Here is a 26,367-nt window from a genome sequence, read left to right on the forward strand (position 1 = left end):
GTCCTCCCCCGTGAGGGCTGCTAGTGAGGAGACAGAGGAAAATCTGGACAAACAGCAAGGAGTGAATGGTTCCCTGAAGAGAGAGGGAAATCCTTCAAAAGGAAAGACAAATACATCCAGGATCCTCGCAAATTATTCTTTCTAACAGGAAAGATTTATTATGCCCAGGTGGACTTTGCCTTGGCATCAAGAACCTTCAAAGAAAAAGTCAGCCGTACAGATTCAGCTGTTGCACTGGATTTCGTTTCACTTCCAGAATATTGTAAGCACACTGAGGCAGGATTCATTATCTACATCCGTTTGTTACTGAAAGAACAAAATGAATAAATAAGTCGTAAATTAAAAATTCGTTTGTTATAGAATCATAGAATAGTTAGGGTTGGAAAGGACCTCAAGATCATCTAGTTCCAAACCCCCTGCCACAGGCAGGGACACCTCACACTAAACCATCCCACCCAAGGCTTCATCCAACCTGGCCTTGAACACTGCCAGGGATGGAGCACTCACAACCTCCCTGGGCAACCCATTCCAGTGCCTCACCACCCTAACAGGAAAGAATTTCCTCCTTATATCCAATCTAAACTTCCCCTGTTTAAGTTTTAACCCATTACCCCTTGTCCTGTCACTACAGTCCCTGATGAAGAGTCCCTCCCCAGCATCCCTATAGGCCCCCTTCAGGAACTGGAAGGCTGCTATGAGGTCTCCACGCAGCCTTCTCTTCTCCAGGCTGAACAGCCCCAACTTCCTCAGCCTGTCTTCATACAGGAGGTGCTCCAGTCCCCTCATCATCCTCGTGGCCCTCCTCTGCACTTGTTCCAGCAGTTCCATGTCCTTTTTATGTTGAGGACGCCAGAACTGCACACAATACTCCAGGTGAGGTCTCACAAGAGCAGAGTAGGGGGGCAGGATCACCTCCTTCACCCTGCTGGTCACGCTCCTTTTGATGCAGCCCAGGATACGGTTGGCTTTCTGGGCTGCGAGCGCGCACTGCCGGCTCATGTTCATTTTCTCATCGACCAGCACCCCCAAGTCCTTCTCTGCAGGGCCGCTCTGAATCTCTTCTCTGCCCAATCTGTAGCTGTGCCTGGGATTGCTCCGACCCAGGTGTAGGACCTTGAACTTGTCATGGTTGAACTTCATAAGGTTGGCATCAGCCCACCTCACAAGCGTGTCAAGGTCCCTCTGGATGGCATCCCTTCCCTCCAGCGTATCAACAGGACCACACAGCTTGTTGTCATTGGCAAACTTGCTGAGGGTGCACTCAATCCCACTGTCCATGTCACTGACAAGGATGCTGAATAAGACTGGTCCCAACACCGATCCCTGAGGGACACCACTTGTTACCGGTCTCCAGCCGGACACTGAGCCATTGACCACAACTCTTTGTGTGTGGCCATGCAGCCAGTTCTTTATCCACCGAGTGGTCCATCCATCAAATTGATATCTCTCCAATTTAGAGACAAGGATGTGTGTGGGAGAGTGTCAAACACTTTGCACAAGTCCAGGTAGATGACATCAACTGCTTTACCCTTATCCATCAATTCTGTAGCCCCATCATAGAAGGCCACCAAATTGGTCAGGCAGGATTTCCCCTTAGTGAAGCCATGCTGGCTGTCACCAAGCAGCTTGTTGTTTTTCATGTGCCTTAGCATGCCGTCCAGGAGAATGTGCTCCAAGATTTTACCAGGCACAGAGGTGAGACTGACTGCTCTGTAATTCCCTGGGTCATCCATTTCCCCTTCTTGAAAATGGGGGTTATATTTCCCTTTTTCCAGTCGTTGGGAACTTCACCTGACTGCCATGATTTTTCAAATATGATGGCCAGTGGCTTAGCAACTTCATTTGCCAGCTCCTTCAGGAGCCGCGGATGGATTCCATCAGGTCCCACGGACTTGTGCGTGTTCAGATTTTTAAGATGGTCTCGAACCAGATCCTCTCCTACAGTGGGCCCAAGGTCTTCATTCTCACAGTCCCTGTGTTATTGATGACTTTGTTATTGATGACTTTGTTATTGATGACTTATATTTTAATACAGTATGCACTTGTAACTGTTGTGCCATGCAATTTATTAGGATTTTCAGCCTTCTCGTTATGGGATCTTCTTTAGAAAAGATGCAATTTGAAGGTTAGTGTTGCTGAAAGCCTATAATGGCTGAGTAATTGAGAAACCAAATGGAAAACACACTTCTATTTCAGACTGTCAATCTGATGAAATGGAAACTAGTTAAAAATACCTACTGATTTTAAAGTCATATGACATCAGAAGACGACATAGAAAACATGAGTGAGGATGTCTGCATGATTACAATTCTTCACACAGGTAGAATCCCTAACTTAGTAAGATCCCTAACTTACTGTATGAAGAAATAACTATAATTAGCTGTCGTGGTTTAAACCCAACCACAAACCTCTTTTACTCACTCCCCCCCTTCTTGCCCTCCCCCTGCTTCTGGAGGGACGGAGAGGAGAATCAAAAAGAATGCAACTCCCACGGGTTGAGATAAGAACAGCCCAGTAACTAAGGTATAACACAAATCACTACTGCTACCACCAATAATAATGGTGCTAAAGGAAATAACAAGAGGAAAGAATACAACACCTCAACACCAGCCGACCAATAACTCACCCCACTCCCCCCAGCCAAGCACCGACCGATACCTCCTCCAACCCTCCAGTCCCAACCCTTCCGGGTAACTCCCCGTTACATCCTGGGCATGATGTGCTGTGGTATGGAATACCTCTTTGGTCAGTCTGGGTCAGGTGTCCTGTCTCTGCTCCCTCCCAGCCTCCCCTCCTCCCTGGCAGAGCATGAGGCTCAGAAAGTCCTTGGCCAGACCAAACATTCGAGCAGCAACTGAAAACATCGGCGTTATCACCACTGCTCCAAGGCCAAAAGATCAAAACACAGCACTGTACTAGCTCCTAAGAAGGAGAAAAATGACTGCTGCTGCTCAAAACCAGGACATTAGCCCATTTAATACTTGAACTAATGAAGACAATATCTATTTTTTTCAATTAAGTAGAATAGTACATAGAAATTATGATTTTGCCATTCCAGATGCATATATGAATAATTATTTACCTTCTTAAATATTTATTTTATTTCTCATTCTTCATTTCTGATGCCTGTTAAGCTAGTGCATAGATTCCCATGGGAAAAAAAAATATTCCCCATTAGTTAAGCACCTGGCCCTGTGATATGTGTTTTCTATATTGTTTTAGACAGGAACAGAAATAAGCCCTGTGGGTTGCAGAATCAGAAGTTTTTTTTGTTAAGTCCTTTTCTTGAATAATAATACCTGCTGATTAGAGCTATTAATACCTTCTTTTCTAAATGTAAGTAATTTAGGAGCTACCATTAATCTGGAGTAATTCTGGCAGGAAAGTCAATCCTCAGATAATATAAATGACATTAATTGCCTTGTCCTCTGAGGCAAGAGGCGAATGTGACTGCCCCCAGGGCATTGCCATTCAGCACAGAGGAGTGCAGCAAGGTGGCATGACACAAAGGTTTATCTGAAGATGAGAAAGAAGATCTGTGAACAGAGGTGTTCTTCAGTTGCACCTGAGGAAGGCAAAGCTTTTACTTGCAAGTGCAGTTTTACTCAGAGAACTGACAGTGAGTGTGGTGTTGTCCATGCCTTACAAAGCCTTTTTTCCAGTAACTTCCAGGCTGAATTTGTTTCAGTTATTTTTCTGTTAGGTTTTTATGTAAGGATTCAAACCTGTCTGTAGAAGACTTGCTGTACAACCATGCATTTGGTTGGCAGACTGGTCTTTTAGGACAGTAAGCAATGATGTTTGTTGTATCTCAGAATCACAGAATCCCAAGGGTTGGAAGGGACCTCAAAAGATCATCTAGTCCAACCCCCCTGCAAGAGCAGGGTAACCTACAGTACATCACACAGGAACTTGTCCAGGCGGGCCTTGAATATCTCCAGTGTAGGAGACTCCACAACCCCCCTGGGCAACCTGTTCCAGTGCTCTGTCTCCTTAGAAAATCTTTTCTTACAGAAACATAGTAAATGGATAGGAGAATTGTTAGGAAACAGGAGTAGAACAGGAGACTGCATAACTTTGAAAGGAAAGATTAGAAGGAAAAAGTTACAATGTGGAAGAATTTCTTGACCTCAAATACTTGCTTACTGTTTCAGAGACTGCCTTGCTTGCAAAAGATAGAAGCTGTAATGTTTTCATCTGTATTACCTTGAAGGAAAATGGCTGGCTGGCTGCTGGGCTACACATGGCTTCTAAGAAGCAGAAGCAGGAGTGAAGTAAAATGTCTAAATGGTCCATTAAATATTCCAGGAAGCCTTAAATCAATAAGGGCTTTGAATGAGCACTGTTTACATGTGTATTTTTTCCCCTCCAAATAACAGAAAATGATACTATCTTTTACTTACTGTTCTTCCTTAATCCTGCAATAGGAGCTACTGATATTATTGCTCGTACAGAGGTATTAATACAATGCATAAGCAAAACCAATTTCTAAACCAGAAATGTTTAAAAATGCAGCAAGTGAAATGCATTATTCATATGCAGAAATAAACTACTAAAAGCTATGCATTTGCACATCAAGGTATGGCTGCAACTGTTGCTTTCAGTCTTGTTTTAGAAAATTAATTTGGAGACTGCTGCATAACTTATGTTTGTGGTTTGTTGATAAGGCAAAATCCCTTAAAGGTGCTGGATGAGTCTTTTAGAGAAATAACCAAAAGCAGAAATGTACTTTTATCACCCAATTAAGCACAGAAAATGATTCATACACAATACACATTTTTTGAGAAAGAGTATTAGAACAAATTCCCAGTACCTATTCAAGGTAGGCTTAACATTTAAGTCAAGCTTATCCCTTGTGCAAAAGACTCCAGAATCCCTAAAATTCATGTAAGCTTTATTTCACTTTTTAAGAAGGTCTCTGAGACCTTCTTATGTCCCTACTCAGTTGAGACCAAAACCGTTGAGAGTATTGGTATGTTGAGCGTCTCTGGCTATTCTGAGACTTCAGTGCAAACATGTTAATTGCTAGGTCTAAGTTTTCTTTTGGGTTCAGACTTAAACAGGGGAAGTTTAGATTGGATATAAGTAGGAAGTTCTTTATTGTGAAGGTGGGGAGACACTGGAATGGGTTGCCCAAGGAAGTTGTGAATGCTCCATCCCTGGTGAGGCTCAAGGCCAGGCTGGACAGAGCATTGAGTGGGATGGTTTAGTGCGAGTTGTCCCTGCCTATGGCAGGGGGTTGGCACTAGATGATCTTAAGGTCCTTTCCAACCCTAACCATTCTATCATTCCATGATTCTGTGATTCTTTAAAGTTTTCTTCCTCCACAATTTTTCTGGGAATTCTTTTACCTGTCTTCATTCTTTTAACCATTTTGTGGGCTGCTGATTTAAAGGGAATGTAGTTGCTTACCATTATCAGCACTGAAAAGGAAATTTTTAAAAAGTCACTTTTAGTAGCCTTTGATTTACAGCAGAATAGAAGCATTATAAACACGTGTCATATGAAGCCTGAGACAGCACCTGATGAAAAAGGGAGAGTACTTTAAAAAGACCTGAACATTTTAGCTCTTTTACTCCAAAGTGAAGATAAGAAATGGGAGAAATACCTAGAAAATATAATTTGTTATGCTGTTGGAGTTTGATTTTGGGGTTTTAGAAAGATCTTCTGCTCTCTCTTTGCTAAGTACCCCAAAAATGTCAATAATCCATCCACTGGGATCATCTCACACCATGTAACCTTTACTGTGGTGATGAGTGTTCAGTTTAACATTGTTAAAATGAATAATACAGAATGCCTGTCTGAAAGAAGCCTGATGAAATACTAATGTTACTGTAAGTCCTACTGAAGAATGTCTCCCGTTTATATATAACAGACATATTTATGTTGTGTGGCATTTTGAATTAAAAAATTGTCTTGAAATGTCTATGAGGGAGGAATCTAGTTCATTACAAATCAGTCTCATCTCTGTAGCACTATGACCAAGATTTCTTTATGGAAAGACTCAGCTATACGCAAAAGTGAAGAATAAATTTCAAGTCTAAGGTTAGAAGTTTAATTTAGAGGAAAACAAAATCTCTATATTTTTCTATTATGGTGACAGCTGTAGAAACTGAAGTGATTTAAATTAGTTGGAATGTCCACAAACACATAAATCAACAAGTAAGGAACACGTGTATGTGGTCGTAAAGTTTATAAAAACATAAATACAAAATATGTGAGATCTGACAGCACAAATGATTTTTCTTTTTTTCTTTTTTTTTTTTTTTTTTTGACAGCTGATTTGGTACAAAGATTTTGCTGAAGAAGGAGAAATTATTTGTTAGTTCCATTTGAGATTTCTTTGCAAGTCAAAAACCAATAAAATCATCATCATTACTGTCTGTTTTCTGGTAGCTGTCTTCTGCACAGAATATTAAAGAGCTTTCAGACTGACTGAAAAAAAAAAAAGACATTAGAATGGTGAGAAAATTCTTTTATATTTTACTCAAACGTGATGTCTCTATTGATTTGTCAGAAAGAGCACTGGAAGGTTTATTGTTAGTCAGAGGATTATGTCAAATGATAAAAAGCTCTTTTCAAATTGAAGGAATTAAGACAAAGGATTAGAATAACCTTTATTGCCTCCCTTTTTAATGCTCTATGTTGTATTTTTCACTTTTTCTTTTTTGAATAGACTTTGAATACAAGCACTTTCCACCCTTCTTCTTATACGCATAAGACCTTTATTAGCAAAGATTGCAGAGTATTTTCCTCTGACCAGATTTCAAGGATTTTTTTTTACTAAAACCAGTTGCTGAGAGACATTTCTACCACGCTGACACTTTATTTCTGTTCTCCTGTTAAGCAGTTGGACACTGCCTATGTTTTGGATAATCTTGAGTATTCTTGTTCAGTGTTGGCTGTTGCTTTTTTTGCTCTGTTTTAAGGAGAATCATGCCCATAAAAATGGAATACTTTGATATTTTGCCATTCCCAATGAAGTAACCTTTAATGCCAGACAGACAGAAATTAAAAATGAAGGAAGAATTTACTTGCTGTTGTCTACATGTGAACAGTACAACATTAAATTTAGGAAGAAATACAGAAGAATATAGACCTTATAAGCCCAGCTCTGTTTTGCCCAGCTAGTGACCCCTGAGGACACTTGCATAGCTCAGTAGCTGGAATTCAGTCTTTAAGCAAAGCCTCTCCCATATCTTGGACAGTAGTTTTACTAAAGAATATCTTGACTTTATACCTTGACTTGCTATGGGTTTCAAAATTGTCTAAGCTTCTGCTGTGACTCTTAATTTAATAAGGAAGGCAGAATTAAGTCCTACAGTACCTTCGTAATGCCTGTTTCCATTAGAAATACTAGTGACTGCTGGAACTAATAACTGGAGCCATGTCTTATTCATCTAATAAATTGAACTTGTTAACGAGTTCTGGCAGTGCACTGTAAGGAAAGAAATAACACATCCACACTTTAACTTTCCCTTTTGCCTGATGGACTATAGTTTCTTATGTATTGAAACCTACATTTAGTATTATACATTAACAAAGAAGTGTATTTATTCAGCTGAGAATAATGCAGGGACCAAGATGAGTCACTTAGATATTTTCAGGATGGGATCAAAATCTTTCTGAGGGATACAGAGGTAAGAGCATTATGCTATAGATCCTGAGCTCAAGAAAAGCTGCTAATAGTGAAAATAGAAATGTTCTGCAACAAAAGCATCATTTTTGTCTTCTTAGTTCGGGTGCAAGAAGAAGAAATTACCAAATCACAACGTATCGTATCTTCAGTATATTGACAGAAATCAGACAGTGTCTCTTTCTGAGATGAGATAATCCTGTGAAGGTGTGAAGAGCAAGAGCAATCTACTTAGTTAGCTGCTGAAACATAAAGTGAATCAATATGCAAACATAAAGTGATCAATATGCAAAATCCAGAAATGCTTAAGATGAACTTCAGCCAGTCATCAGCATTAAATGTTGATTGCTCATAATCAGGAAAGGCAAAGCTGAATCTTTGATGAAATTTTCAGCAGCAAATTAGATAGCATTTTCTTAGTTTTCTTGGACAAGAAGAAATGAGGGAGGATGTGCAGGGACTTTGATTAGCTGAACAAGAACAGGCCAATCTAAAAAGAAATTACCCCGTATCCACTCCACATGACACAAAGAACTGTGTGTGGATAACAAAGGAGCACTTTCTTATGGCTCGGTTGCTTCTTTGCATGGCCAAAAAGGCCTGCTCCCATTGGTACCCCTTAAATGCATATTTGGTTTATTTTGTTTAAATGTATGATGATTTTCCAAATGAAGAATAAACTCTTTTGACCTGAGAGGGCTACCAGAGAAAAGGTATTTTAAAGATTTCCACTCATGGGCTCTGCAGCACTGTAAATCAATTAATATGAGTATGTCACTAGAAATGCTTGGTTTTGTCTTGCCACCTTTTAGTCTGTGTATATTATGTAGAAGCAGCAAAGCCTGTTTGCATCAATGGTGAAGGGTGAATGAAGATGAAACTTAATTTTAAGTTTGTTCTACCTCTTTGAAATGACTAAGACTTGCCTATGGTCATGCTTTGAATCTGAGAGGCAAAGCAGAAGCATTGTCAGTGTCGTCTTCTCCTCTTGCACGCCATGAGGCAACGTTTTCCACCAGTGTGTGATTTTATAGTCTGCTGATACAGTTATATCAGTAACATATGTTTCGGGGGTTTGGAGGGACAGGTGTGGTGGTATGACATGCTCTTGTGTTCTTTCATTTTCAGTAAAATTCACTACATAGAAGCAATCCTTTTTTTGATACATATGAAGCAATTTTTTTATCCTCTTCACAATCATGCATTATGCATATATATACATATACACACATATCTATATACACAGTGATACACTACCTATTACAGGGAGAGGCCTACTTTTGGGACATAACACTGCTTAGCTATGGCCATTAAATGCAATAACACTATGATATTTAAGACAATGAATGAAATGGTTCTTACACTAACACTGCAGAAACTCTGGGTAGTGATTTGCTCCTGCCATCTGTATACATTTTGTTTAACACAAGAGGGCTTTCATTCGGTTTTAGCTTGTGGATGCATTTTAGTGTGAGAAACTGAAATGCTTTAAGATAGTAAGGGAGTACTGCTCTCTGCTGCATTTCCCTGACAAGTTAATCACATCCTCTCCTCCCTCCAGCACTGCCTGATATGAATAACTGGACATATCTAATGACTATCTGGTAATTAGAATTTGAACTCTTTTGCTGGACTAATTTATTAGTTATGTGAAATCTGATGTTAATATGTCCTAAAGGCTAATCTATTCAGATTACAATACATAAATTTTAATAGTTTAGTGTGCTTTGGTAATCAGAAATAATTGTGTGATTATGGCTTGTGGCTTGAGCAATTAAAACAGGTTGGGTTTGAGTGATCATTTCAAGGTTGTTGGGGCATTTGTGGAAAGGGAATCCTGTAGTGATTTTGTCTGCAATTTCAGTGTAATGCAGACCTCTTATAAATCACTGGTCTGCTTCAAATAAACTACCCTGTCCCACATGGTTTAGGATGGCAGAGCTGCTTAGCCCCACATTGTCCTCAGAGGAGCAGAAGTTAAAGAATTGCTCGTCTCTGAGCATTTTTAATTGTTGCTTTTTTTTCCAGCTGAAGTGCAAAGGTCAGAACTAAGAACACTGAGATAGGAGAACATGAAGAGGAGATATGGCATATGTTTTTAAGTCATATCAGGGTTACTGATAGTTTTTGCAGCATCATTCAGGGAGCTTATATGAAATTCCTTATCCACTATTACTCTGAAGTTCCTGGTTTCCAAAACACAGTTCCCACCCTATAGTACTGCCCTTTATGTAATGCTTCTAGACACATTTTTTCCTTAAATGGCACAAAAATACACTTTGAACTGACTTCATTTTACAAGGAAATCTGGACTGCTCTGTACACTTTGCTGATCTTCCTTCAGACGATTTTTAGCGTGCCCCCCCCCCCCCCCGCCCCCAGTTTTATATTTTGTAAATCATGAGTGTACTTCTATCCAGATCACAATAAATTATTTTGGGTAGTCTCAGGATTAAGAGAATTCTCTCTTGTTTATTTGCTTTTTTATTGACTGGGTCAGTGTTGTTGAGTTGAAAGCCTTACCACATTGCGTCACTGATCCCTCTAAAGCCCACAACATAGGATTGTTCTCTTAGGGAAACCTTTCTTCATAGAAAAGGAAAATATTTCATTAAAATGATGTATTCTAGCTCATTTTGTAACAGCTCAGCAGTATATCAGGCAAAACGCACGATTTTTTTCAGTACATCCGGTGAACTCCCAAATAAAACTAGCTGCCTGTTTTCATTAGTCCACAGGCAAATTGCCTAGTTTATTTACCTGGTGTATTTATGGTGATCAAGATGCATCTTGAACACATCCTTACATTCAGTTCTTTGCCCCTGGGTCTTTGTGGTCCTGTTTGGGTCTTCAAAGTTTTTTCAGAAATAATGCACTGGCAAGTTGCTTTGCTGTTGCGTGCTCCAATTAAATGTGCCAGGATTTGAACTGTTTTGAGTGCTTGAATCTCACAGTTAATCTAACTCCCAGGAGAACTCTCCTGTAACAAGGTCCGTGAAATGATTGATGATTATTTAAAAGATCTGTTTATTTGGTGGTTCTTAATTTATGTGAAATACACTTTGCTGGCCCCACTCTTATTCACAGTTATCAGAATGTATGTGGCATCAAGGCAAATAGCCTACAATGTCTATCACATTTATGCAGTTACCTTCTTGACAAAACTTGTAGTCTCCCAAAGGAATTAAATCAAGCCTGTCTGACAAAACCCATTTTCTGTAAGTCCATGCTGACTCACATCAATTATATTTCTTTCCTTTAATGTTTTTGTTGAGCAAGGGCAGCAAAGAGCTTTCAGCTACATTACAGAAAGACCATTTTCCTGCAAGAGAAACTGTGCAGGCAGAAATCTCCGGGCAAGCTGGGCTCCTTCTACTTGTACTGTGTATCTGTGAACCAAAAAGTGAAGCGCACAGGGTGCTGCAGCCGTGGCCAGTGAGCAAAATATCTCAGCTGATTGGTATTTTAAACAGAAAATGTTCAAGTGCTAATTATCTTTAATCAAATGGACTAGTCTGGAGATCAGACCCAAGTAGTGAGAATCCTGTTAAAGAGATCAGTCAGAGGAGTGACAAATACTTCTGCTGGGCCTATTCAGAACAATCCTGGGGACTGATTGAAGGGCTACTTTCATGCAGAAGACTAATGTTGTTTTAAAAAATGCATCGAGGTCCAGCAGAAGATACTATGCTGCCCTAAAGACAGGCTTTTGAGCTATACAGACACCTGGTTTTCATGCATTCCATAGAGAAGAGTGATTCTACTTCGGATCAGTCTGCATAAGGATGTTGTAATTTTTGTTTTCTGCTGTGTCCAGGTCTCAGGCTTTACATGTTGCTATGTCTGATGGCACAATCATGTTTGCAACGAGGCTGTATTGTCTTGCAGCCTTTATATTGGTGCTGTTCATGTGACGCTAATGTTAGCTGTGTGACCATTTCAGCTGGGATAATACCAGGACCTCCCACAAAGTAACTCATAGACAACTTGCATGGGGCAAGGAAAGCCGAAAGCCCCGCAGTAATGTGAAATTGTCAAAATGAGCGTGTTCATCCCAAATATCCCCAGTTATGGGCCTGAATGGTTCACCTTGACAAACAGCTGGGCTGTGTGTGGTGCCTCTCAGCTTCCTGCTTGATAGATGTACTGAAGAATTCCAGTGAGGAAAGTTCCTGATGCCTACATTGCTGTTCTTTCTTTAGCTTGCTATTTGTTTATTTATTTACATGCTCACCAGGGACCAGCCACAGCTGCTGTCAACAGTGGTGCCAGTTCAGCCTGACCAATCACATATTCAGTACATTTGCCTTAGATACTCTTGTATCACTTTGTAATGAAGTCCAGCTCTGAGTTTTTGCTGCTGTGGGGAGAGCTGAAAATATAGCTGACTAAAAGCAAAATGACCCAAATTCCATTTCTACAGTGCATATAACATTTATTTGGATGCTCTTTCGTTGCAGCTGACATTTAAGAAAGATATATGCCAGCCCTTCGCACAGGTAGCATCACAGTCCTTTCAAAGTGATTCCAGCAAGCCTGTGGTAAATTTCTGCAACTTCTGAGCACAGAAACTATCTCACTGTAAAGTATATTCATTATGGAGCTAATCAAATGATGTAGGAGTTTGAAGCATTGATTTTGCAGCAAATGGTAAAAAAACCCACTTAGTTTGAGTAACTGGTAGGTAGCTTGGACAAAGAAATACCATTAATTGCAGTAACTGCAATATCGATGCATTTTAGCAATACAAACCCATGAAATGGATAGGAATTTAAAGAACTAAATGCCCAAGGAAGTTGTGAATGCTCCATCCTTGGCAGTGTTCAGGTTGGACAGAGCCTTGGGTAACATGGTTTAGAGTGAGGTGTCCTTGCCCATGGCAGGGGAGTTGGAACTAGATGATCTTAATGTCCTTTCCAACCCTAACTATTCTATGATACTATGATACTATAACTAAAGGAGTTATTACTTGAAATTAGATAATAAAATTAAGGAAATTAAAATATAGGCTAAATATCTATCTCCTAGAAAGATTAATTTAAACTCTCACATATTCTTCCAAAGATAAGGAATTAAAAAAAAAACTAATATAAGATTTGTAAACAGACACAGCAGAATCTATAGGGTGCCACGAACTGCATTATTTACTGAGAAATTTAACGTTTGCATTCAATAATTCTATAAAGGGATAGTCTTTGCTTAGTCATTGCTAGAATAGAGCTGGGTGAGGTAAACCAAAGACAATTGCTGATATGTGGCCAGCCCAGCTTTGTGATAAAGATAGATACAAACAGAAGAATTTGCAGGGATGGGTTAGCTAACTGCCTTTATGCTGAGTAATGTCAACGTTTCTTGATCACCGTGAGATTTTAGGAAGCATGAACTCCTGCACAGAAGAATAATAGGATCATGGTAGTTCATTCCAGTATATAATTCATGCATTGTTTCTGTTCCTTAAAAATATGAAAACTGCTGTCAGTAGTGTAATGCATAGCATCAGTTCAAAATCTCAGCTGAACAGCAAACAGATCAAAACAGGCATGTGACAAATGGAGATGGTATACAGAAAAGTACAGAAGGTTCAAACAAGTAAATTTAGGAAGCTTCTTCAAGATATGAAGAGAAGTGGAAATCTGCATCTTGCAAAATGTGCAGTTGCTGCTGTTGAGCTTGATATTGATGTTTACCTTACAGCACGATAAAGGATATAAAAGAAGCATTTGAGTCCAGCTGGAAAGGTTTGCACATCAACACAGAAAAGGTTTGGACAAAAGGGGGATGGGATGCCCCAGCTTGCTCATGTTGTGAACTTCTAGCACAAGCAGATATGGGGAGTATGGTTCTCCCAAAGAAGCTGGAAAAGGCAAAAAGATATGAACTCAAAAAGAAGAGAAGGTGGGGGGGACACTTGAATATCTTCCTATCCTCCAGCAGGAATTTAATGACAATATCCTAGGTCAGCATTTTTGTGCACACACTTTTCCTCATGTAGATATTGTCTTCCTAAAGTATCTACCATTTTCACCACATCAGATGAAAATAAACATAATTTTCCAACCAGGAGATCAAAAGTTAGATTCGCCCTTGGCATAATCAAATACAACTCCATTGCGAGTTGTTGATGGCAGAATTATACCAGCCAACACTGGATTTAAATTTGCATCAATTACTAGAGAAAAAAATATTCGCAAGGTTAAATTTCATCCACAGTGATGTATCAGGACAAATAATATATCTTTTAAATTGTCTCTTTTGAAGCTGTCTGGAAGTCAACCATGGGCAGAGTTATTTCCTCTATGCCATGTCACTCAAAAAAGAGTTGGGTAGAAAAAGTCCAGCAGTATCTCATGCCAGTGACTATATCAAATTCAAGAGAAGTGACCCACTGCAAAAGTAATTTGAATAAAATACAATGAATTCATAATATTAATGAAAAAGGCTTTGAACTATGAAAAATATTGCTATACACAAAAACCTCTGAGCCCATAATATGTCATTAAAATAATCAGCTAGTAAATTGTTACCTCCCTTCAGGACCAAAGTTATGTTCCTCTTACAGAGGAACAGTCTATCTTCCCAAACTCATCATGCGTAGAAATTAAAGAGTTAGTTCAGCGAAGTGAGTAGCCAGATCACTTACTATACAAACCAGTAATGACAGGCTTCTGTCAATATTACATAAACAGACATGGAGCATGCTGAACACCATGCAAAAAATAGTGGAAAGGAAGCATAATAAGAAAACCTGTTGTTTTAAAGATAATAAAGGACACCTTTAGAGTATGAAAGACAGGAGATGATGACTCCAATTCATAAAATATAACTGTGTAAGAATTAGGATTGGTGCAAAAGCCGATTAAGATGTGGGGTTTTTTTTTATTATTCTTATTATCTTTATAGTTGGAAGTGCTGCTTCATAAAATTAGAATTGTTTCTCAGACATACTTTTCTTCAGAAAGATTACAGGATCAGTGTCTTTTTCATCAGGAGCCATAGCAATAGGACAAGGTGGAATGGGTTTAAACTTAAACAGGGGAAGTTCAAGTCAGATACAAGGAGGAAGTTCTTTACTGTGAGGGTGGTGAGGCACTGGAATGGGTTGCCCAGGGAAGATGTGAATGCTCCATCCCTGGCAGTGTTCAAGGCCAGGTAAGACAGAGCCTTGGGCGATATGGTTTAATGTGAGATGTCCCTGCCCATGGCAGGGGGGTTGGAACTAGATGATCTTAAGGTCCTTTCCAACCCTAACTATTCCATGATTCTATGATTCTATAAAAGTTTTAAAAATTGCCATCAGGTCTTCCAATTTTTCTTTTTTCATTATTTGGTTATTGTTGCTTTTCAGAAGACTGTTCTGAAACTTAGGCTAGTGGTAGAGATTTTACCTTCATATGTAAAAACTTTTTGAGACTTCAGTTCTATGTGTCAATTTGGAATGTGAAAAAAGGTCAGAGTATTGCCAGTAGTCGAAGAACACCTATACGTCCAGTTCTAGATGCAATTCTGAATGCCAGTTATTTTCTACCAAAAGGTGGATTTCACTTCATGGCAAGTATAGACATTTAATCTTATTATGTTTCCTGTGTTCCAGGTTAATAATTTATAGAAATCTGTTTATTAAAAATAATGTTTCAGAGGAGTCTGAACTAATTATTGTAAATCAAATTCAGTTCTATTTATATTTGTATGGCTTTATAGTCTTCCAAAGTAAAGAACAGAAAGCATGCAAACACCTATGTTTTTCACAGAAAACCACCAGAAAATGTGGATTATTTTAATACAAAATACTATATTGTCATCTTTAATATGCTTTATTGTGGAGATGGTTCTGAGAGGAACTGGGTATGTTTTTAGTCATATAGACTTTATGAACTAAGTATACCTTAGAGTAAAGGTCAACTCTTTCTTCTGTCACTACAGAAACCACATTCTGAAACATGCAGAAAATATCAGCTGTGCAACGTGAATAATAAACTTGCAAGTAAGATTAAAGTTGGCAGAGGCTTTATGGCTACAGAGTTGCAAACTGATTGCCTACCAATAGGAGCATAACTTCTGAGTTTCATTCCATCCGTAAGAACTTTACAGTGTTTTTTCCTTTCTCCAAAGAATTATTTTTGACTCTTGTGATTAATTTTTTGGAAACTAAGTGAATTCCAAAGATTTCAGCCCACATTCACTATGTGAATGTATATAGGTTCTCCCAAAGTACTTGATAAGTGCAGTCTAAGGAGTCATGCAAACCCACTTACCAAAAATTAAGTCAATAGAATTTGATGGGCTTCTTCAGGTTCAACCATCTCACCTGCATTGCATTAAACCAGCGCTTGCGAAGCAGGGCATGTCGGGAGGCAGAGAAGTGGACACTAAAATGAAGAAGAAAATGTTCTCTTCTTGCATATTGTTGTTGGGAATCCAAAAGAGAATTCTTTCTTGTTTATTTGATTTCTTATTGACTGGTCAGTGTTGTTGAGTTGAAAACCTTACCACATTGCATCACTGATCCCTCTAAAGCCCACAACATAGGATTGTTCTCTTAGGAAAACCTTTCTTCATAGAAAAGGAAAATATTTAATTAAAATGATGGTTTTTAGCTCATTTTGTAACAGCTCAGCAGTATATCAGGCAAAATGCACGATTTTTTTCAGTACATCCGGTGAACTCCCAAATAAAACTAGCTGCCTGTTTTCATTAGTCCACAGGCAAATTGCCTAGTTTATTTACCTGGTGTATTTATGGTGATCAAGATGCATCTTGAACACATCCTTACACATTCAGTTCTTTGCCCCTGGGTCTTTGTGGTCTTGTTTGGGTCTTCAAAATTTTTCAGAAATAATGGACTGGCAAGTTGCTTTGCTGTTGCGTGCTCCAATTAAATGTGCCAGGATTTGAACTGTTTTGAGTGCTTGAATCTCACGTCTGCAAATGCCCTTTACAAAATTCAGCATTCAGGGATTTGTTGTTGCTGTTAAAATACTCTGGGGATAGAGTTTACTTAGAACAAAACACCCTGGAGAAAATAAATGCTCTTTTATCCAGTCTGGAGCAAAAAGATGGATTGTGCTTTGGATGCTGTCTGTGCAGGGAGCTGGCAGCCATGCTGGCTAGTGCAAGCAAGGACCCTGTGGTGGCACCCAGACACATGGCCCTATCTAAAGCAGGCCAAAGCCCCTGCAGAGAACTGTCATGCTCACTTCAGGGGTAAACGCACACAAGGCAGAAAAAAAAGGATGATTTTGCAAGGCAGAAAAAAAGGATGATTTTTCTGCTTACGTAGCCTGTTGCATTGATTTTGGTAAAATATGTGGAGCTCAAGTATCGAAGCTTTAATAGGGTTTAATAGCAATTGACAGCTAATTTTAGTAATAAGACTTCAAATTGCTTTGGCCTGCTGCCACAGTCACTGCTGAACACATTTTATATCTTTTTTTTTTTTTTTTAATTAAATGCAGAGAAAAACAAGGGAAATAGTTCTGAAAATGAAAAGCTTCAATAATATTTCATCAGCCTGTTAGCTGTAAGGAGTCGTTGTAAAGAAAATTCAACATTTCACAATCCTTCGTGTGAGATGGAAGCACTTTGGGGTGGGACGGGAGAGAAGAGATTTATTTACTGAAATGAACCGTTGTTTCAGTAGCTGTGGGTGAGGTTCAGCCCCCATTCTGAAAGCTAATTCAATAGAGAAGTTACAAATGGATTTCAAAGATTAAATACATCTTTTGCTTCTGGTGCTGATTTTTCCTTACATTCTCTTTGTTGGAGGAAGGCTCAGTGCAGGGTCACATCATTTTCAGTTCTGCACCAGTGTAGATAAAGCTGTAGCTTGGAGGAAGCTGCAGGGGGAAGGAAATGGCACAGTCCCTTCTCTATGGACACTCCTGATATGAAAACACCAGGACAGGTGATGACCACAAATATGTTTCAAGCACTTTTTACACAATGTATAGGGAAACTTCTTGTTTGAGTGTTTCTTTGGTTTGACCATGTTTGTTTGAAATGAATTTGGCCCACAGTTTCCAGTTTGTTTAAGGTTTGTTGTTTCAGAATTATTTCATTCTAATGCTTTTTTCACATATTGTGATGCTTTCTGATTCTAATGCTTTTTTCACATATATGTGTCTTTCGGGCTTCACTCCTGTTTTCTTGACTCCAGCTTGCCTCTTTTTTCTCTTGCAGCTTTCATTCCCTTCAGTCTTCTCACTGCACATTTTCAGTCTTCCACAAGGAAGGACTGTCATGAAGGGGAAAATCTGTTTCTCAAGGATCCTTTTCTTTTAGCAGTATCCACAGGATAAAACATTGTCCTTCACAAGCAGATGAGTTGAATGTCCTTTCTCTGACAAAAGAGCCCACAGGCTGTGGTGGACTGGATTTTTCTTCTTTCACTGTTCCCTTTCTGGATACATCTGTGCAATTTCTTGTCTTTTATTTCAGCAACCAGGGAAGCTCTCATTCACTTCACCGTTGCAGCAGCAGCACTGGGAATTGGTCACATTGTTTTATTATAACAGCATGGGAAACCCTCACTGATTTCAGCTGACTGAAAGTCAAGTCCCCATTGAGAAAGGGACAAATGTTAAACAATGTGTTGGCGCAGTTTCTCTTGCTCAAATTTTCCTCACTCATTGAATACTTGAGTGACAACCTGTGACTCTTAATTTCTCAAGCAACCATAGCCTCAGGCAGCTATATAGACATGTTCAGAGCTCAGCCACTGCACACAACTTACTAATTCTCAATTAGTGCTTCTTTTCATCAAGCCTTCCTTTGCTGAATGAACAGTTTCTGTGTTACATAAATCAGAAGGAATACACTGCCCCCCAGATTTGGCTCCGTTTCTTATGGAAGTGATGGCAAACTAACAAAAAGCAGACAACAAAGAAATCTGTTGATTTGAGTCCGTGCTGAATGGCTGCTGACTCTAAGTGAATGCTCGGGCTTCTGCCTACATATGGGTGTCACGATTCCCATCTTTACAATATTTCACATTAAGTACTGTCATGTGCAATCTACTTTGAGTAAAAAAATAAATTAAGTATATCATCTTCAATATTTGAATGCATTTTTATTGCTATAACTATACTGACATACAGTTTGCATCAGGACATTTTGTTACGGGAGTTGAAGAGTGAGCTAAAAACGCAAAATGTCAAAGAAACTATCTGGAAAGGTTTATATGCTTGTTCCCAAGAGCAATACCAACAACTTACACTCCATCACAGTGTGCCAGACTTCCATTTTGCAGCGGTGATAAAAGATTTCATATCATTAGCCACTGTGGTGGGTTGACCCTGAGTGGATGCCAGGTGCTCATCAAAGAGCAACATAACAAAAGGTTTCTGGGTCGAGATAAGGAAAAGGAGAGATTGCTCACCAATTGCTATCGCTGGTAAATAGACACATCTTGGGGAAAATTAATTTAAGTAATTACCAATCAAATCAGAACAGGATAATGACAAACAAAACCAAATCTTAGAATCACCTTCCCCTCCATCTCTTCTTCCCTGGCTCAACTTCACTTTTAAATTCTCTGCTTCCTCCCCCTCTGCAGCACAGAAGGATGGGGAATGAGGGTTGTGGTCAGTTCATCACATGGTGTCTCTGCTGCTCCTTCCTCCTCAGCACTTCCTCTGCTCCACCGTGGGTCCCCCGAGGGATCACAAGTCCTGCCAGCAAACCTGCTCCTGGACATCATGCTAAGGCACATGAATAACAACAAGGTGCTTGGTGACAGCCAGCATGGCTTCACTAAGCGGAAATCCTGCCTGACCAATCTGGTGGCCTTCTATGATGGGGCTACAGAACTGATAGACAAGGGTAGAGCAGTTGATGTCATCTACCTGGACTTTTGCAAAGCGTTTGACACTGTCCCACACAACATCCTTGTCTCTAAATTGGAGAGACATCAATTTGATGGATGGACCACTCGGTGGATAAAGAACTGGCTGGATGGCCGCACACAAAGAGTTGTGGTCAATGGCTCAGTGTCCGGCTGGAGACCGGTAACAAGTGGTGTCCCTCAGGGATCGGTGTTGGGACCGGTCTTGTTTAACATCTTCATCACTGACATGGACAGTGGGATTGAGTGCGCCCTCAGCAAGTTTGCCGATGACACCAAGCTGTGTGGTCCAGTTGATACGCTGGAGGGAAGTGATGCCATCCAGAGGGACCTTGACACGCTTGTGAGGTGGGCTGATGCCAACCTTATGAAGTTCAACCATGACAAGTGCAAGGTCCTACACCTGGGTCGGAGCAATCCCAGGCACAGCTACAGGTTGGGCAGAGAAGAGATTCAGAGCAGCCCTATAGAGAAGGACTTGGGGGTGCTGGTCGATGAGAAAATGAACATGAGCCGGCTTCAGTGTGCGCTCGCAGCCCAGGAAGCCAACCGTATCCTGGGCTGCATCAAAAGGAGTGTGACCAGCAGGGTGAAGGAGGTGATCCTGCCCCTCTACTCTGCTCTCGTGAGACCTCACCTGGAGTACTGTGTGCAGTTCTGGTGTCCTCAACATAAAAAGGACATGGAACTGCTGGAACAAGTCCAGAGGAGGGCCACGAGGATGATCAGGGGACTGGAGCACCTCCTGTATGAAGATAGGTTGAGGAAGTTGGGGCTGTTCAGCCTGGAGAAGAGAAGGCTGCGTGGAGACCTCATAGCAGCCTTCCAGTATCTGAAGGGGGCCTAAAGGGATGCTGGGGAGGGACTCTTCGTCAGGGACTGTAGTGACAGGACAAGGGGTAACGGGTTAAAACTTAAACAGGGGAAGTTTAGATTGGATATAAGGAGGAAATTCTTTCCTGTTAGGGTGGTGAGGCACTGGAATTGGTTGCCCAGGGGGGCTGTGAGTGCTCCATCCCTGGCAGTGTTCAAGGCCAGGTTGGATGAAGCCTTGTGTGGGATGGTTTAGTGAGAGGTGTCCCTGTCCATGGCAGGGGGGTTGAAACTAGATGATCTTGAGGTCCTTTCCAACCCTAACTATTCTATGATTCTATGATTCTATGAGTCCAGTCTCCACTGGGCCCACAACCTATGTTATCCCAGAAGTGCTACCACCATCACTTATGGGCTTGGATGTGGCCGGTGATGAGTTTGTTTTGGGAGTGGCTGGCATTGGCTCTACTGGATGCAGGGGAAGCTTCTAGAAGCTTCTTGCAAAAGCCATGCCTGTAGACTCCCCAATACCAAAATCTGGCCACATAAACCTAATACAGCCACAGAATCTTCCAGGACCTCTTAAGTAGCAAATGAACATGAAATAGTGTATTGCATTATAAAGACCTCAGTTAGAGTTTTTCCTATAAAATTTGCTACAAAATACTGTAACATAATACAAAATGTAGAAGAAACATGTTTGCAATACAGAAGTCTCCTAAAAGCAAGGGAGAACCAATCTGGAGAAGATACTACAGAATTACTTAGGATGTACTTAGCTGTACATGGGCTTCTTCTGTGCCTGTATGGCGCAAATTACAGTCTTGACTCAGTGGAAATCTAATGGGAATAGAAATGCATCACACAGCAAGGTGTTAGAGCTGTTTCAGACAGATAAAAAGGCCTGACTAGATTTCTGAGAGCTAAAGCACTATGTTCCGTTCTAAAGAGAAAAAAATTCAGAGGTGAGCAAAACAACAGTGAAGTGGTTTGCTTTGAATGATTGATAGTTTTTCTTCTCCCTAAAAAGCAACATATGGGAGGTTTGTAAGAGGGGAAGGTCTGAAAAAGTAAACAAGTAACACGTGGGAAGGTGGTGGGGTGGAAAAATTACATGTGGCTCCCAGACTACATTCTTTTAGAAAAACATTGCTTTGTGTATATCAAGTGATTATGGGCAGGTTGAAGTTCTATTTGGACTGAAGAAGTTTTGAGGCCTATATTTCAAGGCTTTTTCTCATCTAAATTCACTTCAGCCTTTTCAAAATCTTCAGGGCATTCAACAGAGCTTGTGTAATATTGTAAGGTATAGTTGTTTAAACTGCCTTCCTGAGGCATTTACAAGCCTTCTGAAGTCAAAATTCTTCATCAAATTTCATCTCCTTCTCTGTATTTCATGCTATGACTGGAAAAAGGCAGTGAAACTCCTTAAGTGTTAGGACTTGTCCCGCTGCAACAATGTCATATAAAATAAAGTGTGAAGGGAATAGGAAGCTCAAGGGATTGAAGAGAAAGGGAAGGGAAACCAGTAAAAAGTAATGCAGTAGATTGCTGTTCATTTATGGCCATCTTGTAGACAAGAAAACAATCCCTCAGTCTTACAATTACTGATATCTCTATCTCTGTTTTCCTCCCCTTGTTTACAGACCCTCCTCAAGACCCTGCTTTGAAATAGACAAAACTCCTTGGACAGGAGTTTTCAGAAATGAGACAACTTTCACAAATCCTCACTTGATACACCTGAGCAGGGCTGTGTTTCAGAGACAAACATTCCCTCAACACTTCCTACAATTATAGTTCACTTGCATATCTTAGTCTGGGAATTCTAGATTAATGTACTAGTCCATTACTAGTCCTTTCTGAAAAACATTGCAAAACCAATGACAGATGTCATAAAAAATCCCCCCCCCCAAACTCCACAGAAACCCCTCCTCAGAGACAAAGGCACCAGCTGGGATGAAATTGTGTTTACATGGAGTGATTTGATGACTCACAAATGTATGTATACATGTTAGGAAACCCTTTAGAAAGCTTTTGAATTAGTTTATTTAATGTTTTTTTTCTGATTTTAATAGATTAGCGATTTCTCGATGTGTATGGTAATTGCAGGGTATTTAATAAGCACTTAAGCTATTTTATATAGAACTTATGTTTCAGTCCATTAATATGATACATTTACAACTCATAGTTTTGGTACGACTTGTTCCAAACATCAAGCTGTTTGTCTTGACCCATATTTCCTTCCTCTGCCCCTGGTATTTTAATGACTTCACCTACTCATGTGAGGTTTTTCATCAGCTGTCTGCACTTTCCATGTGTCTGTCCACTTCACCCTGTCTTTCCCCATATGCATACTCAATCTGTTAATGGAAAAGGCCTCAACTTAAAATGATGAAATAGAAGTGTTTCCTAAGCTCACAATGAAGTGACAGTCCAGGAAACAAATCTCTATTGGATCTTCCCATCACCAAGGCTCAAGGGTCTATTACCCTCCCCACACTGTGCTTCTTTTTTTTCCTTCCTTCTGAACAACTGGCATACCTCTAATGTATCCTCCCCAGCACATGCCCCCAGATATTACCTTCTGTTTCATCACTGTATGGTTACATTCAGGCTTGTGCCTATTTTCCAGAAGTCACCAAAAAATACTGCCAAACACAATGTGTTTCCAGCTTTTTGCAGTGCTCTGGGTACTGTTTAATGACATGTTTTTCTTCACCCACAGATGATTTTTTATCTGTCTCTGGGCTCCTGGAACAATCTTTCCATGTGCAAGACAAAAGTTCCTTTTGATCCTTTATATCCTACTTTTAAATTATGTTTTTTGGTCTGTCACCCAGCTATACTGCATATGTTCTTACATCTTTGTATATTTAAAAGCCATTCGGATGAAAAGAAGCATATGTAACAGCAAACACAAACTGCTGATAAGATTAATTCCTTGTCATCCCCTATAATGTTAAATCTAATTTGAAATGTAGCCCTTGGGACCTGCAATCACATTTGTCCATCTGTCAATAAATTGCCATTTTGGGTTGTATTATAGTTAATTGTAGTTAACACACAAAGCTTTTCCCTTGTTTTTCTTCCATTTTTAAGGTATAATTAGAGTCAAATGAAACACTGACTTAGCAAGTTATTTATTTAAGAAAAAGCTGAAGGATAATGATAGATACTATGTGCTTGGATCTAGGAAAAAACCCCACAACAGTGCAAAACTCTTAACTCTGGAAATATAACTGAATAAGTATAAATGAAAACAAAATATAGGAGACTAATGGAATGCGTGAGAGACAATGGTTTCTTAACACATACTGTAGTTTCTAATGCTTTCCTTGTAGTGCATGAAAATGTTCACTCTGAGCATTCAGGTTTGAATCTTTTGCTCCTTCTTAGCGTCTAGGATTATTTCTGACCCAGATGATGAGTTATAGGTAGTCCCAGTCCATTTCAGTTCTACCCACAAGGATGGTTTGAGCCTCACTTAAGTCTGTTTTTCTTGGTTTAGTCATATCTATACTTGTACTAGACTTATGTACTGTAAAGAGCCTTGTAAGAATTCTTAATTCTCTATGGAGAATGGAGAGAGATTTGAGTTTTTAATTCTGAGTACACTTGCTGCCTTCAAATTCTCTGAGCTTTACTAGAAAATGGTAAATATCAACACATTGAAAAAACTTGGAAACAGATCTCTTGAAGCCCCATAGGAAAATGAATTAGCAATTAAAGATAAAGAAAATAAAGATAAAGAGACAATTAAAGATGTTTCAGTTCTTATAAAAATAACCTTCTCCCCCCAATTTCTATAAGAAGGGATCTAATTTGATACTAGAATTCTGTTTTTTCCTATTCGCAAAAAATGAATGTGGAGACTATTTTCTGTGATTTGTTGCATATCTACGTTCTAACTGACCTTCTGCTATGAATCATTACTTTTAGATTGATATTGAAATATAAATAATAATATAAAAAAGAATCACTTTCTGACTCTCATATGTCTATTCTTCTTTTTTTCTGCAGCATGGCAACTGAATAGCGGGAGGGCTTTGGCCAAGACAGAATTAATACAGCATTTTTGCGTAACTTGGCTTCTGAAGGTGCAAAAAAGTATTTGTAGTCCCTGGATATTCAAAGATTATATTCATGACTATGCATATTGACTAAATTACTAATTATTAAACAAAAAAGCAGAAAATTTTGCTCATGTGTAAAATAGCATTGTTAAAGTAGATGCAACATTATCCACTTAACACCCATCTGATGGCTGCTATCATCATGGGAGGATTGATATAACAGAGGATCATACAACCATGCAGAGAGACCTCTACAGGTTTTTGCCAAAATTCCCACTTGTCTCGCACAGTGAGTTTCTCCTTGTCATCTCTTCTTCTTTTCAGTGGCAGTCCTAGTTAGAAGAAGACCTGAGGTTTCTGGCCCTGACGGCAGCAGTTCCATCTCCTTTGTGACCGAAGGTATGACCATATTCACTAGCTGAAGAGCTGCAGAGAGAAGGAAGCCAGCTGCCAAAAAATACATGCTCTCAGCTTCCCCCTTCCTGGGGGTTCTCGGTCCTCATGATGCTCTTCCTTTGCCTCCATAACCACTTTGTACCACTCTCACTCTTTCAGAGCTTAGACTTTTGCTTTCGCAGAAGGTCTGTGAAGGGTCCTCCCAATTGCTTGCTCATCATCATTGTTGTTGGAGGGAAGCTGTTTGCCCCTTCCTGTAGCTCTCATGCCTGATGCTGGAGACCACCTAGCAGTGCTCTGCTCCAACAGCTGGGGTCATCCTCACCTTTGCTGGCCTGCTGAGGAGCACTAGGAGTCCACTGTGGTCTGAGATCTCCATGGTGGTGTCCAGCCTTAGGATTGGCGTGTGAAGAAGGGTGGCTGCCCTGTGGGGAAAGGCTGAACCACCTGAGTGAAGCATCACCCTCAAGGCTTCTTCTCTCCTCAAGGTAGACCCCTGCACACCAGCTTACCCTGTGAAAACCTGCTCTACTGTGAGCTCCTCCTTTGCATGCTGCCAGCCAATTATTTCAGGTTGCTATTTTAAGAGACCTGGGAATGTTAAAAGCCTTTACTACTCCAGGTTAACTAGCTAACTTGAAGAGAGGTAAGGTAGACATGCTTCTTGAACATGATCAGACTAAAATGGAATTGAATAAGCTAGAAACTTCCGGAAAATCTGTTGTTGAAAATTTCACTAGAGAGCTTTTCTTAAATTCTTAAATAGATATTGATAACAGGTTATTTTGGACATGATTGCTTAATTTAGACATCCATGTTTGAACATCTTGACCAGAGTTCATCTGCAGTTCGGTCTTTTGTTATGTTGGTCGTGTCTTAAATATTACTTATAAAAAATAAATCAGTGATCCCTTTCTTTAATACATTTCAGTGCATGAAAGTTAAAAAAATGGAAATTCTCCTGTTTAGTACAGTAGTGAGAAAATAGGCTGGGTATCTTTCTGGACTTGTTCTACCTAGAGAAATGTATTCATATTAACTTTTCAGTCAGTATCCTAAGTCACATAACTGTACATACCTTTGTATGTAAAACAGTAAAGTGGCCATAACTTTGGATTATTTTTGATTGCTTTCATTTTTTTTTATTTCAGTTATTTTGGAAATGAGATAAGTTAGCTGGAAGAAAACAACTTGAATTCAGAATAAAAGTGTTCCTAAAGGGACTTAACACTGTTTAATGACTACAAATTACCCTCCCTGTGTATTTTCATGTATCTAAGCTCCAAGCACTAAACAATATATTTGCAGCTTGTTCATTCTGGAGAAAAGTCAGAAGTATTTTCAGGTTAAAGAGGTTCTTATAAGATCATTTGGATGATAATGTTGAGACATGTTGCATAAATGGGTTAAACCATTCATTTCACAAAGTTGACTACCCATTTTGATAGTTCCATGCACAGAAACACCTTAATGAATCATATTATATAGTTCAGTTTATTGTGAAGTGCCATACTGAAGATCCCTTTAATAGCTGTGAAAGTTCCCAAATGTTTCAGCTTGTTAAAAAAAATGAATGCCCTTTTGAAATCTCTAAAAGAATATTTGTAAGT

The sequence above is a fragment of the Lathamus discolor genome, chromosome 2 (genome assembly GCF_037157495.1).
Source record: "Lathamus discolor isolate bLatDis1 chromosome 2, bLatDis1.hap1, whole genome shotgun sequence".
NCBI classification, from domain to species: Eukaryota; Metazoa; Chordata; class Aves; order Psittaciformes; family Psittacidae; genus Lathamus; species Lathamus discolor.